This window comes from Bidens hawaiensis, unplaced genomic scaffold, assembly GCF_021521415.1.
Source record: "Bidens hawaiensis isolate Kalapana, Puna unplaced genomic scaffold, B.hawaiensis_p1.1 tig00419617_1, whole genome shotgun sequence".
Classification (NCBI taxonomy): Eukaryota; Viridiplantae; Streptophyta; class Magnoliopsida; order Asterales; family Asteraceae; genus Bidens; species Bidens hawaiensis.
The window spans coordinates 91,509-108,480 of NW_027504913.1; the positions used below are offsets into that span (position 1 = coordinate 91,509).

The 16,972-nt window shown below is 36.5% G+C and overlaps 1 pseudogene across 1 annotated transcript; it reads left to right on the plus strand.

Moving 5' to 3' along the window:
• The first annotated feature begins 3,135 nt into the window (after positions 1-3,135).
• LOC143609407 (1-aminocyclopropane-1-carboxylate oxidase homolog 3-like) lies at positions 3,136-5,401 on the plus strand (annotated as a pseudogene). The gene is made up of 3 exons (XR_013149417.1): positions 3,136-3,683; positions 4,520-4,864; positions 4,996-5,401. The product of XR_013149417.1 is annotated as a 1-aminocyclopropane-1-carboxylate oxidase homolog 3-like (transcript).
• The last annotated feature ends 11,571 nt before the right edge of the window (positions 5,402-16,972 follow it).

Below are 16,972 nucleotides of genomic sequence, written 5' to 3' on the forward strand. Positions count from 1 at the left end.
CGGCTAAGTACAGAAACATAACCGTGATAGAATATGTAGATTTCTATAGAGCAAAGGGACTTGATGGCACTTCTGCCCTTTTACATTTCAAGATCTAACTCGTTTGGAAGCTAAGTCAATTAATAAATCTTCGTGATAAGTTAAAGCTTTCATATTCATGTTAGTCGTGTGGTAATGTAATCTATCTTAAAACCTTTTCTTTTTTTCCGGTTTTTTTGTATCCTGTAGTATGAAAACATTCGTTATGGGTTTGATGTTACTTAAATTAATTTTATGCGCTCCTACGGATGTGCGATAGTTTCACATGTCGATGGCTATTTGGTCCACCGAGTACTGGGGTGGAGAAGACTTAATTTGTGACCATAAGGTCATAAGTTCGAATCCTGCGTTCAGCAAAAATCTTACTGCTATTAACAAAGATAACATTGAGCTCCCATATAGAAAGTGGAGATGTTAATTGATGATTTGATTTTAGCAAAAATATTTATGTTTTAAAATTTAACAAAAGATCATAAGCTATATTAACTTTCATGAATTCTAAGTTTCGTAATAGATTATATTTAATGATACAATGAACCATATAAAAGAGGTAGGAGAGAGTAGAGGTGGTTAATGACCGTGCTAGCTTCAGTTTTAGTTCAAAATCGAGCTAGGTTCAAAGTCAAACGAGTCAGCTTGACTCGACATGGTTATTTTTAACAAGATGAAAGTCAAATGAGCCGGTCGTTTATTTTAAAGAATCTTAGAATAAAAGTTACCACCAAAGTTATCGATTCAAACACATGCAAAAGTCACTTACGAGACCAAAAATTATATTATTATGAAACCAACTTGGTTTTCTATAAAACTTATATTGGAATGTTCGTTAAGGAAAATTAAACAACACTGTTTATTTAGGTTATTTTTTTTAAGTAACGAAGAAAAGTTATTAAATATTGTGAAATTAAATGATAAATAAGATATTATTAAATTAATTTATGATATATTACGACTTTGTTTTTGTTATTACACGATAATTTTGTGTAATTAAACCATCACGTGGGATTACATTTCTAATTATATCAGCATGTGATCACTATGATATTTTGTGTGGCGGCCTTATGGAGAGTTGTTAATGTATTTTATTTTCATTTGTTCTTTTTGTATAATGAACAACTAGGTTATTAACCCGTGTACGACACGGGAGGAAATATAAAAATCGACAACTAAACACATGTTATTTAAGATGACAAAAGTTTTAGTTATATGTTTATTGGGAGGATTGTTTAATATACTTGCAATTCAAACTTGTATGCAAACAAAGTACTTAAAAATATAAAGTTACAGAAAAAAAAAGTCACACTACATTGTTTGAAAACATAATCTAAAAACTTTAAAAATTGCAAATTCGTAAACTATTAAATATTTTCAGCGGCAATCATATTTATTGTTTTGTTTGTAACTTTACCTTGCTTATCTAAAATAAGCATTTTAATATCACATCTACTATTTATTCTTGATAAAGCTATATATATAGTAGAACATGAGTAAAAACTGTATCTCTCAAATATATTCCAACTCTTGCTAGAGACTGCCTTTGAAAATTTGTTAATGGTAATTGATCGATTGGATTAAGAAGACGCTTGATTAAAAGAGAAATGGAGGCTGCGATGAGGGTGAAAGAATGTGATTTCGGTTAGTTGTTGTTTATCATGAATAGGGTATAGGGTTAAAATAAAAAACAAACGGTTCCATCCAAAACATTGAAAACATTTTAATTTTGAATTATTTAAATCACAAGAAAACCTTGGAATGCATAGTATATATGGAAACTATAGGAGTTGGCCAATGAAAAGAAGACAAGTGTACAAAAATCTTATTGATTTAATAGTATAGGTAGATTGACCCGTGTACTACACTGGTGGAAATATAAAAATCCTCAATTAAACATATATAATTTCAAACGCCAATATATTTTTTATTTGTTTGTTGGGACGATAACATGATTTATAAATGCAAGTCATTCAAATAGAAACATAAAATTGAAAGATATAGACTTATAAAAGATTACATTACGTAGTAGAATGCTTATAAAGAACTTTTAAATGGCATTCAATATACATTGCCGCTACTCACAAATCAAGTTTCAAGAAAAGTTTGAAACTAATATTTAGTGTTATAATGCAAAGTTTACTATAAAAAATAAGAAAGGAAAAATAGTAAGTTATAATGTGGTTGAATAAATTTAAAAAAAAAAAGATCAAAAGAAATATACATGATGTATATAATCCAACCTCCTTGTCTAGTTCCTTAATTTTTGAAATAATAAACCAAGATTTTTAATTTTTGACTCTGTCCTCATCTTCTCTGATGTTGCTTGATTTTTGGCATATTAGAAAGCATTTAACCATATACCAATAATTAAAAAATTAATATACTATGTAATAAAGTGTTGAATTTTACATAAAGTTTATTTATAAAATTCCATCTAGATTGAAGAACATTAACTAATTATAGTTGAAAGACATCTTTATTCTTTTAGAAATATATGTATATAAAGTTGAACTTTTAGCAGATAGTCATGATAGAAATATATATGAAAACAAAGCCAAAATAAAATAAAAGAAGTTTGCATTCGTGTATATTATGTATGAGAGGAAAGAAGATGTGTAGATTTCTTAGTTGTTTATTTAATGCCTTGAACCTGGTAAAAGAAAAGGATAGCAAATAATTTGTATGAGTTAAGTTAATGAAATTAGACACACATAAAAAGAAATATATAACCTACTTGTTGTGATTAATCCGTTTGAAAATTTTCTATTGATTGAAGAACATTTAAAAATTAAAGTTAAATAGATAGAATCCTTGTTGTCCTTTCTTTTCATTTATTCAAAATTAGAAAGTAACATATGGTTAATAGACATAAATGCAAATTAAGTTTCAAAATGACATTGGTGATTTTCAAATTTATTTTTGAATTATTATATTATCAAGAAATTCTAAGAATGCTTTGTATTTATGAAAATTAATCAAATGACCAATAGAAAATGGGCAAACATGTTGTTTTAATAGATATATAGATTGGACCAAGTTGTGATTATAAATATCATCATATACTAAACTTAGAAACTCATCATATACATAACTTCAAAGTTTTCTTTTTACTAGACCAAAAGAAAAATGGTCCTTAGTGACACGTCAGTTCAACCGGACTATGATCGTAAAGCAGAGCTAACGGCGTTCGACGAAACCAAAACTGGCGTCAAAGGACTTGTTGATTCTAGTGTAACGGAGGTCCCTCGAATATTCCATCTACATTCACCTGAAAACCATAGCTCCGAACAACCACAACTAACTCTTCCAACCATAGACTTGGAAGGAATAAATGAAGATCCTATACGGCTAAAGGAGGTGATCGGTCAAGTTAAGGACGCGTTGGAGAGTTGGGGATTCTTTCAAATGGTAAATCATGGAATTAATATTAATGTTTTGGAGGAGATGTTAAAAGGAGTGAGGGATTTTCATGAGCAAGACACGGAGGTAAAGAAGCAATGGTACACACGAGATTTGAGCGGAAAGACTAGCTTCGCATACCTTAGTAACTTTGACTAATACGTTGCAACGGTGACTAACTGGCGAGACACTTTCTACTGCTTTATGGCTCCAAACTCTCCCCAACCACACGAGTTGCCGCCACCTTGCAGGTTTTACTTATTAATCCACTCTTAACCCTTGTTAGAGGTTTTCAATAGTGCTGAGCAATAATCAAACTATTAACCGAACCAAGCCAAACCAAACCAAAAACAGACGAAATCGAACCAAAATTAGCCGATATTTTTTTACTCGATATATTGGAATTGATCGGAAAGCATTATTGGTTATTTTTTTTACCGCCGGTTAACGTAATTAAACAAACCGAACCAAGCAATTCGTATTTTTATATTTTTCAAGCTTTTATTCCTCCATTTCATGTATTTCATTTTTATACCACAATTTCATGTATTTATACATCCGCTTCATGCATTTGTAAGTAAAAATTTTAGTCCAAATATGATATTGGTTATTACACGAGATTAACTGAACTGACCCGAAAACCGAAAAATTAACCGAATAAACCACCCCGAAACTGATTGGTTGAGTCTATTAACCGAACTAAACCGAACCATACACACCCTAGTTTTCAATCAAACCAGTATATGGCTATATGCTATCCACATACCATCAAATTATAGCACATCAATAAAAGATTAAAATGACAAAGCAGATGATATTGATTTAACCCTTTAAATACTAAGTTTTTGGAGTTATCAATCAAGTCAAGATATGTTACATGTGTGTAAACCAATACATACACTGATCAATAGAGACGTTTTAGATTATATTAAGTGCCTTATTTGTCCGTAAACCATCGAATTATATCACTATATACTAATAGATGGACGATTAATAAAACATTTATAGTTTTGTACCCACTGATTAGTGAGTTAGGTAGATTAAGTTTAACCATTGTATATTTTGTTTGATTGGGATATTGTTGTAGAGAGATTTTGTTGGAGTATTCGAAACAGGTGATGAAACTTGCGGTTTGTCTATTTGAGTTAATGTCTGAGGCTCTTGGGTTAAATCCCAATCATCTTTTGGATATGGGATGTGCGGACGGGCTTGCTGTTCTTGGCCAGTATTATCCTTCTTGCCCACAACCTGAATTAACAATAGGCACCCGCGACCATACTGATAGTACTTTTATCGCCATTCTTCTACAAGATTATATTGGCGGCCTAAAGATTTTTTATCAGAATCAGTGGAGTAATGTTCCTCCTATTTCGGGAGCTCTTATAGTGAACGCTGGAGATTATTTGCAGGCATATCTCTCTCTCTCTCTCTCGATGCTTAAATGCCATTTTATTTATGGATCAGATGCATATATCTCCCTCTAAACTTAAAACAATTGCATATTTAATGAGAATCAAATATTTTTGAAACCGAGATTTGTTCTTGGAAGTTAGAAGCATAGTGTCTTAATATATATTCCGTTGGCATTTTTCAGCTGATTACAAACGACAAGTTTGTGAGTTCGCAACACAAAGTGGTGGCAAACAAGGTCGGGCCAAGAGTATCGGTAGCGTCATTCTTTACCACAGGTTCGATTCAGAGATCGAAGGTGTATGAGCCAATCACTGAGTTGCTTTCAAAAGATAATCCGGCAAAGTATAGAAGTATAACAATAAAAGAATACACAGATTATCAAAGAGGAAAAGGACTTGATGGCGCTTCTCCCCTTTTGCACTTCAAAATCTAATCTATTTAGAAGCCATTATGGGACTTATCAATCCCTCTGAGTTAAAAGTGTCATCTTATGTTGATCATATGTAATATGCTTGTAATGCAGCTAGGGGTTACACCCACGATTCGCAAAGGGCACCGTGGCTATCTTTAATAGAACTTGAATAAAGTTTAAAGTTAAGTTTTTAAATAAAATGATTTACTAATTACGAAGTTAAAAAATGCATGTTTGACACATCCGACCAGTTTTTAGAAGCAACATAACCCAAATTGACCCACTTTATAACTAAACGTATCAATATTGCAACCTTCAATTATCATCGTCAACTATATATTTAATGTCAGCGTTGCTTTTGTTATGAATTATGATCCAGCCCAATTCAAGTATGATCCAGGCCCAAGTTAAGAGTTAAAAAAAGAGCGGTGATATAAGGAGTAACGAAGAATGGCATAGGCAAGAATGAATTTGCAGAAGAAAGTCTGTTCTCTCATCTTCTTCTATTGTAATAGGATTATGTTTCCCATTTCTTTCTTGTAACCAATTTCTTATGAATTAATGAATTATGAACAGATTACTCCATAGATCTCTCGTGTTGATTGTTTAGTTTTATCGGTTCACTTCATTGGTGCTTTCATTAATCCTTAGCATAGATGGCTTTGGAAGAACTCCTACAGGAACAACCAAGATTACCCCGTTTCACTGGATCTAATCCCGCCCTATGGATGTCTCAAGCTGAACAATATTTTCACTTTTACGCGATCTACGATGACGAGAGGTTTCCTTATGTCATTGAATCCTTCGATGATGAGCCATTCTGGTGGTTCAGCGGCTGGCATCGAAGTACAGACTTGATCACCTGGAATGATTTCACTACTGCAATGATTACTCAATTCCAGACTACTTCCGTTGATCCAATCGCAATTGAGGCATGCTCGATTCATCAAACTCAAACTGCAATGGATCCGATTCAGGAACCAACTCTGATTGATTCCATGTCTGCTGCTAATTCCATTGACGCTTTTTCATTTGCATCAGGTCTGATTTACTATGTTTCGCTTCCGTTTGTTACCAGTGCTCTCAAGGTGTTCGATGAAATGCCTGATAGTATTACCTATGAAATTGCCAATGACATTCATGCACCCATTAGAGATAAGGTATTAGCAATTCAAAATGACTCTATGACTGGTGTTCATGAGCCACTCGGAGTAAAGGATGTTCAAATGGATGTATTAGTGCTTCAACTTGTTGTTGAGTATTCTCTACTTCATGGTACGGGTTGCTCAATATGGTTGCCAGAGTTATTGCAGATTTTGAATGGAAACTGGGATGGCAATGTGGGTTGGTTATGCAGCCCACCAGTACTGTGATGCTGACCCAACCATTCATAATATTGTTTTCTACAAATCATGTTGCGCATGAACCTACCAGTTTGATCTTTTTTCCTAACCACTTAGATCCTCATTCAGAGAAACGTAACCCATTCGAACTAAAATTAGGTACTCCTAAGTCATTGGTTACCTTTGGCTTTGATCCGGGACCACGTTTTGATTCTGCTATTTCAGTGGAGAGCATCTATTTGGCTCCATGTCACAACAAACCCAACCATGATGTGATGCCTGGTATTGCTGACAATGACACATGCCAGATGAATTTGGATGCTTATAGGGCTTGCGTTAATAATCGCTTTCATCTTGTTGGTGATGCTCTCAGTGGCAGTGTTCATCATTTTTGCTGGGTTGATATTCAAAACTGTGCAGGCGAATATGCAATTATAGAATTTGAGCAACAATATGTTCTTATGAACACTAATATTCCATCTCATCTGCTGGGTTCGAACGCACACGATGCGACTGCCTCTCCATTTGGTTCTTCTTGGAAGGTATCTAAATCAGGTGTTCTTAATAAGTTTATTGAAATTCCACCTCATACACCTCTATATTATGTAACCAACACTCCTATTCCACACCACAGGTTTGGTAATTTTGGTATTCTCTTTGTTGGTCTTTATTTGAAAATTACTGTTAAATTCCACAAAACAGAATTGCTTTATGATACGGGTCAATTTTTTATTGCCACATCTTCTTTTCCTAATGATGTTCAGACATTTGAATCCAATAGTGGTCCTCCTTTTGGGTTTATAACAGATTCGTTGTCTAGAGTCACTCGGTTAGCCGACCCGTTTGATAAATTGCTTGCGTGAACTTGGCCGTGGTCTACCAGCACCATACTCTTCCCTGCCACACAATTTGGTGCTCCTGATATGGTACTTGATATGGTACTTCAGTTTAACGTTTGGGATAAACGTGTCCGTTGGAAAGGCGGTACAACAATCTTGCTCTATTTCCGAGTTAACGAACAACCATGTCGGCCTATTGTACCTCATGAATCAATCTCAGACTCTTATGCATCTTCATACCTACATCTGTATTACTATGACTCGTACGTGGCAGCAGTTGCAAATTTACTAAGGGCTATTGTAACTGTATCTAGCTTTAATTCTGGTGGGAATTCAAGTGGTACTACTTTTGGTTCAAAACAAGTTGGCCCGAATATTGGTAGTTTTACTAATTTCCTTGTCGGGTGTGATTTGAATTTTGGGGATAAATGGTTACGGAGGAACTTTGATCCGGGTCCATGTTTTGTTAACTCGCCTTCTTTTGATCGAATTATGAGCATGTCCGATCTTATAGCCACGACTTTGTTAGTGTCTCTTCGTTTCTCACATGTCCTTAACCAGCAATCTCAACAACTTGGTGTGACCTCTGTTACATCGCATACAACAATTGGTTCTCCCTTTAACTATCCGTTGTGCCATATCTTGTATACACCACATAGTATTTCTCATGACATGGTTAATTCAGATTTCCAAATTGCTATTAATGGGTGTGATGATCAGGTGTTGATGGTAAATATGGGACTAATTTTTGGGGGGCTTCAATGTTTATGGGCTGCATAGATCATAACAACGATGCACTTGCAGAATTATCAAAATAGCATCACTCTTATTCAGATTCATCCTCTTCGATCTTGTGTACATGACAAAACTTTGTTTCACACTGTAAATACTGAATCCCTGTTGACACTTGGTTTTAAACGTAGAGTTTTCACAAAAAATTCACTAGATATTTCAAATTTTGTTTGGAAACCAAGTTGGCTATATGATTCGACTAGGAACTTTAGGACAGCTCCTACAAGGCGCATGCTATTAGTGAAAGCCCGAATGGGCGTGTCTCATGCTCTTACATGTGTTTTGGTTGTGAAGTATGTTGTGGGTGTTGATCGGGACACGCTGTGGATCTTAGACAAACTTTCTTTTGTCGGCTTCCTTGTCATGGGTGATATGGTTTTAAACGAAACTTGCGGCGTAGCATTGAAATATAATTCGCATATAAGGCGGATTACAATTACTAACATAAACAAACTTGATGGGAGCAGAATTGTTACTTTGGATATTACTGATACAGTGGCGTTACGAGTTCTTGTGGCCCAAAATGATGATAATTGGGGACTCAGTATACTTGAAGTGGCTACAAGTCTTGAAATGTTGGATAATGGGTTTCTTACATTGATTTTTCCAAGAAAGTTTGCTTATGAGTGGCGCACCTTAGGAATTAGCCACATTTGGCTCTTCCCTTATTTTTATGCACATGCTACAAATTTTGTCATTTTTGTTCCTCTCATTCAAGTTGTTACAACAGGACACAGATGGGAAAAAAAACATTAATGGGCCCACCAACCATGACAAGAAACACAAATCGTTAGCTATTGGTTTTCTTGGATTGCATTTGTTTGCTTTAGCCCAACTCTTTAGGAATTCTCCTTCACCTTGAGGACAAGGTGAATTTGAAAGAGGGGAGTAATGTTATAAGTTATGATCCAGCCCAATTCAAGTATGATCCAGGCCCAAGTTAAGAGTTAAAAAAATAGGTCCAACCTGGTAAAGAGCGGTGATATAAGGAGTAAACGAAGAATAGCATAGGCATGAATGAATTTGCAGAAGAAAGTCTGTTCTCTCATCTCCTTCTATTGTAATAGAATTATGTTTCTCATCTCTTTCTTGTAACCAATTTCTTATGAATTAATGAATTATGAACAGATTACTCCATAGATCTCTCGTGTTGATTGTTTAGTTTTATCGGTTCATTTCAGCTTTCTAGTCAGTCTCTAATCTTTACGAAATCTTTATTTTACATCTAAAACTTTGTGTTTGACCAGCATGTAATATTTCCTCTTATTTTATAACAAAGAACTTATTAAAAAGAAAACTGGAAGATAATAATGGTAATTACTGATGAGGCTTCAACCTCTGCAACTTCTTCACAACGTTCACCGGCCTCCTAATTGCAACATATCACAATATTTTGTTGTTGGTGACAATATATTTATAACTTTATTTACAAAAATAATATGAAAAATGATTAATATAAAATAACTTGTCCCTGAGATAACACAATAGCCAACTATTTTTAATTATTTTTTTAATAGCTAAATATTATACTCTATAAGATTAAACCCTTAACCTCCAATTTTACATTTAAATCACATTTCGACCCCACAAATCACTACTACAAAAGGCTCCTATTTGAAGCGGGCTAGATTTTATGTTACAAGCGGTTTGTTAGTGGAACCTGTAGGTCCCTATTCGGGTGGATCTAACAACGTCTTTGGATCAACCTAACTTAGTGCTAGCGGAAATCACACTAAGCAACCAAGAGGTCTCGGATCTAGAGATTATTTCCGAGCAAGGAAGTTAGTAGGAGAGAAAGAGAGACAAGAGAAAGAGAAAGATATAAAACAACAGGTTTTTGATTATCAGTGAACAACAACTTACTCTTATGGCATGCTTCCTATTTATAGGGAAGGATGCATGAGAAGTAAGTTACATCAAGTGCCCAATGGGCTTTACAACTTTGTTTCCCTTGGGCCTAATACATACAAAAAGAACAATTTAAAGCCCAATATAATCTAACCAATACAAAAGACTAATATGAACAAAAAGGGGCCTAACAATCTCCCTCTAGTCTTTAGTATTGGAATCCGTCGGTGTTATATTCCAAGAATTCATCCTCGGATAGTGGAAGCTCAACAAGTCTGCGCACGAACTTGTTGAAGGCTTCAACTATCCGGTCTGTGTTCTGACGTCCCAAGTCCTCGACAGTTCCCAGTGGCTTGTTGTAGAGCTTCTTTATATCTTCAATGTGCAGACCCATAAGCTCATGCTCGTCAAACACCCTAAGCTCGTACATATCACGGCAGTGGATGACGGCCTCACCGGTTTTATTGTCAAACTCCCAACCAATGAAATCTCGGAGTATGTTGGGAAGAAAGGGCTCGCCATGATAAATCGAATGACAGTCTTTCGGCGCCCTGTATCTCCACATGGTGCGTGGCTCTCCGGTTGCTGGGTCTATTTCCCTTGGGTTCTTGAACTTGTGACCTTATTCGGCTCAAAATCTTTGTAGTCGACGTTTGACTGACGATGAAGATAATCTGGGACCCAACTTTCCAACGTGCTCCCAACCGCACCATGACCTAGAGCTTTACGTAGATAATTGAGGTCGAGCTCAGGTAACATCTTCAACTGGTGGTGGTTGAGATAGATGAGATCCCCGCTGTATCGCCGTATCGCCCAACACTATTCAGCTTTCATACTTCGCATAAACAATAAGTGAATCGTCGTGATAAGGGTAATTGAGCACCCGGGTAGACGTACGGCTTGATACAATGTGCGTCTTTCTCTTCTTCTTTGGCGGTTGATCGAAGACGGGATTTGTTGCATGAGCTTCTGAAGCTTGAGCAGGAGGAGTTTCTGGATTTGGCGAGTAGTTAATGTCATCGTCTGGTTCATTCACTGCCTCCTTCGTTCTTGTTAAAAAATCTTCAAAACTAATACCTGCATCAATAAAAGCATCAACCACACCTATGTCATCAGCCGGAGAGATGACATCTTTATATAAGCTGTCAATTATTGAGTCGTGCTATTTGACTTTGCTGGCAGAGTCGGGGTTAGTAGGGTCTTGATCATCGTGTTGAGAGTGTGGAGGTGATTGAGTGTTATCTCCACCTTCACCTCTTGCTGTCCCGACCCCTCCGTCCCCTCCATCGTTATCATCATCATCTTGTTCATCAAAGCTGTCATGAGGGTTGTCATCCTCGTCACTGTCCTTTTCATCATCATCATTGTCATCATCACTATCACTTTCATCACCAACATCCTTCTTTTCACCTTCCATTCCACCTGCACTACCACCACCTACACCACTGGATTGGCCACCCTGTTGTACTAACCGACCAACAGTCGCCTCACCTTCAGATGCCACAACCTGAGCTTCTCGCTAGGTCTCAGATGGACCTACGGTAGGCCGTGAACCACCATCTTGAGAAGTCTCACTGAATCTTTTCCATGCTCCAAATACTGCATCAAGCCTATCCTCCAGACTATGAAGATCATCTTCATGAATTCCCATCAGGTCTGAGGCTTCTTGGTATTTTCCCACCATGTCTTCATTTGTCTTGATTTGAAGCTCATTCAGACGATCTTGTTGCTTGATCTTTTCCTGAACCACCTCTAACTCAGCTCGGAGAGCAGCATTTTTGGCTAAAAGTGAGTCGATGGATGTGGATGGAGTCATCTGGTTCTCTAAACTTGTGACCCTAGAGTTTGTAGCTTCACTCTCAACATTCCATCTTCTTGTTGAATCTTCTATCTTCTTGTTAAGACTCGTTCTGGGAGTACTTGCACTTGGTAAGTCTCTTTCAAGAGTAGCCACTCGATCTGCTAGTCTGGACTGTTCAGCTCTCAGTTCTGCATTCTTGATCAATTCTTGGGTCATAAGCAGCTGCTGATTTTCAACTCGTGTATGCAAAGTGTTGTTTAGCAATCTGTAACTTTCTATCTTAGCCTCGTACACGGTCTTTTGGTTGTCCAGAGCCTGAACCTTCTCTTTCAACTCAGCCTTTTCTTTCTCATCTTGAGTCTCTTTCTATTTCATTTCCTTGATGAATTTGAGAAGCCCAATATCCCGTTCTGCCCGTTTCGCGTTAGATTCCTCCAGTGCGACGATCCTATCGAGGATAGGATCGGCATATACTAGAGGTGTCAAAGACTTTCCTCTGGTAATCGGTTTGGGTGAGAGGATGGTGGAAGGTGGGGTTATGGACATAGTGGGTGGAGAAATTGTATGGATATGCAAGATAATTTGTTGAGTGGTTGGTGGTGATATTGTGGTGATGGTTGGTGTGGGCTGGGTTGTTATTTTTGTGAGGAGATAACGGTTTGGCTCCATTGGCTGGTTGATCGGATGGGTGAACTAAACATGGTAGACGGGAATATTTGGGAGAAGGTGGGTTCAATGGTGGTTTGAATGGGTGATGTGATGGTTTGGGTTGGTTCAGTTAAGGTTTCAGGTTGGGGTGGTGGTGTAAATGGTGAGGTTTCTGTGTTGGTTGGTTGATCTAGTGGTATGATTAAGAATGATCGCTCTGGTTCGGGTTGGTTAAGGTCTGGTGGTGTGTGAGGTGGACATTCTGGTAATTTGGGTAGGAATGTGGAGATGGGTTGGTCAGTGTCTATGGGTTCGGGTGATGAGTCGGGTGAATCATGAAGTAGTGTTTTAGTGGGTTTGGCCATGGATTTCTTTCTGGTCTTGGGTTTCCTATAGGGTGGTACTTGAATTTTGGAAACATCTAAATCCCTAAGTACTTGGGCTAGGGATTCTTTGGTTACTACAGGGGGGAGAGGGTTTACCTTTCAAGGGAGTCTTGACCGGAGGCTTGGATGACTTCTGAGAGTCTCCAACCTTCCTAATGCGTTTGAACTGCGGCTGCTCTTCCTCTTCCTCCTCTTCAACCTCCACGGCTTTCCGTTTCAAGTCATGCTTTGACTTGGTTCTTCCCTCAGTTGGCTCATCAGACGATTGTTGCTCAGCCTCAGTCTCTGGCTCATCAACCTCTTCTTCCTCAACAGATGCCTCATCCCCGAAAGGCTCTATTTCCTCGAACAATCCAAACTTAGGACCAGGTCGTGGTCCCGTATACTGATGACCTCTGCCCTTTGTGCTCAACAACACACCAAACACTGACACCTTGATCTCATGTACATGATATGGCTCGGGATATGACTTCTTGTCTTTCGCCTTCTTGGTTCCCGGCCTTTGGGCATCTGGAATTAAATCGTCCAATAACAGCTGCACGAATCTTGGGTACATCAACCATGTAGCCCCGCTCTTGATATTCCCAAGCATGCATAAAAATATCCGCCTTGAGTAGTTGAACTTCTCCTTGTTGGTCAAAGCGAACATAATACAAACCCAGTCCATACTCATGCTATCAAATCCACCTCGAATGTCTGTGAAGCAATGAGTGACAATGTGAAAGAGAAATCTCCAGTATGGTGACAGATGACTCTTCTCTAAGCTCTTCCATTCTGTATCATATCCCATCTGTGCAACGAAACCTTCCAGCTTCTTTTTGTTTCCCTTCTCATACTTGTAATCCGGCTGGTCAGCAATCTTTAATACTCTTCGAATATCTGCTTCTGTGATGATTAACTCCTTTCTTGCCACTGTTGTTGTGAAGGATAGAGAATCGTCAGCAATCCTGGCAAATGCCCAGAAGTCTAAAACCCACTTGTAGTAAATGGCTGGATTTGCAGTGATAGCATAGGCAAGGGGTGATTGCCTTAGCCCCTTGACCATAGGAGAGAACACCTTATCATCCTTTGCCTTAGGTAACCCAAGAGCACAGAAGTTGTTATGTCCCTGAAATTTAAGCCAAGAGATCATGATAATCATCATTAAGTTAAAGCTAAAGCAAGATAAGATATATACATAATCATTACGGATTTATATGTTTAGTAAGTTAAGTATGTAATACATTTTAGTTTTAATAAGTTAATAAGTTAATTCATAAGTTAACTAGTCCAAAAAAAAATCCAAAACAGTTTACACGTCCAAACAGTACAGTAGGTCAAAGCAGTCCAGTAGCTTAAGTCCAGAACCCAAGAAAAATTTTCTAAGTGTAACTTTTTCGCATGGAACCTATTTCGCTTTGCATGTTCAAGCGAAGCGAAACAGAAAGCACTTCGCTTCGCATGTTCAAGAGAAGCGAACCAAAAGCATTTCGCTTCGCATGTTCAAGCGAAGCGAAACAGAAAGCATTTCGCTTCGCATGTTCAAGCGAAGCGAAACCTTTCTCAAGCGAAAAAAAATTCCTTAGTATCCCTTTTTGATTCCTTTTTCCCTTTCTTTGGTGTCGCCCAAATTTGAATTAGGGCTCTGGAAATTTTAAACATGAAACCCTTTTGTTTACATGGTCAATTTGAACTTTTAGAACCTGTGAATGAACCTAGATCTACAAACTTTACAATAAACCTAAAAACTAATTAATAATGATGATAATCAAGATCTAAAGTCTTTAAAATCAGATATTGAACATAATATGAACACCAATTATGAAGATCTGTTCATAGATCCAGCCGACGGTTCATAAGAATCGTCGCCTCGATCTTGATGAACCCAGAAACGAGAAGATGAAAGATTTATGATGTTGTAAGGTTATATCGGAGTGGATATTCTTGATTCAACGGCATGTTTGTGATAAAGAGGATCAGATTCGTTAAACAATTTAAGAAGGTTTAGGGGTTTGAAGGTTTGAAGATTGAGAGAGAAGAGAGAGAGTGAATAGTAATTTGTGTTTGGTGAATAGTGAAAGATATTTTGAGTTCCCATATATATAGGGTTAGCCTATCTCGCGATAAGGTCAAAACATCGCGAGTATTCACCGAAAATACACTCTCAGTCATCGGTCTTTAAAACAATTTGCATTTTCAAACACGAAAAACATTTACCCACCGAACCCACACACTTGATTGTTTATAATATTTTCTTTTGTTGGTCCATAAGCGTTAACATTTGCACGATCGATCTCTTTTGTCAAAACAAAACGTAATAAAAGAAGACACCGAACTAAAAACAAAAATAAAATTAAAATTTAAAATTAAAGATAAAATAAAATAAAAATAAAATAAATAAAAATAAAGTTTAAGATATTAAACTATGCAGATACTTAATATTTTAGAAAATACAAACAAAATAAAACAAAAAATTTAAGACATTTTAAAGTTAAAAACAATAATATTAAATTAATTTTCATAGTTTTTTTCTTTGGTTAATTTACAAAGAACGATCACGATATGGAATCATATTGATTTGCAAACCCCTAGATCGCGTTTCCATTTTGAAATTATTGTGACACAAGTTCATCATTGACTATAGATATTGTCCTCCTTTTTAACTTGACAAGTGTTTTGATGCCGTAAATGATACGTTTAAAGTACAATTAGGCACGGTGCTTATGTGGTCCCCACTTAATCAGACATGTTACTGATTTCATCATATCTCAGGCCTACTTTGTTTTAACATATCACCTCAACTTGACTTAGACCTTTCTTAGTTGATCACAGTACTCTTATTAACAGACTGACTTACTGTACACTTTACACATGACCCTTTGTGCTTTGCACACTTGACTCGATCTAGAAAGATTAAAATAAGGCAGAAGTTCAGGCCATAACAATCAGGTCGGATAATACCATTTATCACGCAAAGAAAGTCTAAGGCTTTAACAAAAGAAAGAAAATAAAACAAAGCAGAAGACTCAGGGTCTTAACAATCAGATCTTGTATGACTACAAACATAGAAAGTCCAAGGCTTGAGTCGAAAATAAATGAAAAAATAAAGCAGAAGTTAAAATTCCTATGACTGACTCCTTTTCTGACTCTTTTTCTTGATTTTTCTTTTTCTTTTCTGACTCTTCTGTTTTCTTTTTCATGCTTTTCTTGACTTTTTACTTGACTCAATAAAAAATTAAAACTGACACTGACTTTCGTAAGACGACTGTGATCAGGTAAAGAGAGGCTTGTGTATGACATGTATAGTTACATTTTTGCCTTCATGAATATGACTTTACGGAATCATGCAACTGCTTCATAATCGTATATCCACTAGTACCGGCAGGAATTTTGGTTTATATCATCCGACACTTACTTATTTGTCAAGCCTACCTACACATATATGAATAACCTTGTAGCCTTTTGTTCTATTCTTTTAACACGGTAGAATCATTACAAACCAATGTACTATCACTTTCCAAAGGGTTGGATCGGATTCTAGATTGAAAATTTTAAATATCCGACTCCCTCTAAACAGGAGCTCCCTCTAAACGGGATGATTCTTTTTGAATTTTCTTAGATTTTACTTAAATAGGAGTAAAGATGAAATCAATATTATATATTAAAATAAAATCTTTTTGTTAAGTCAAGTGACTCGATTTTTGGTTTTCTTAAAATAAATTTGAAAAATCTTTTTGGTGAGTTAAAGTTAACTCATTTTCTCCCTTTAAAATTGTGACATATTTTAAAAATATTTACAATTTTAAAACCTAAAAGATAAGATTTACTCAAAAGAAATCATGCCCAATGACTCAACGAGAAACAAAAATCGGGCACGACTGAAAGCTTTTGTAAAGAGATCTGCAAAGTTAAAATCATTATGGACCCGTTTTATGTCGACAAGCTTACGATCATAACAATCACGAATAAAATGTATCCGGATGTCAATGTGCTTAGTCTTTGAGTGCTGGACCGGGTTTTTGACAATAGCAACAGCCGCCTCATTATCAAATTTGATCGTTGATCCATAGAAATTCAAA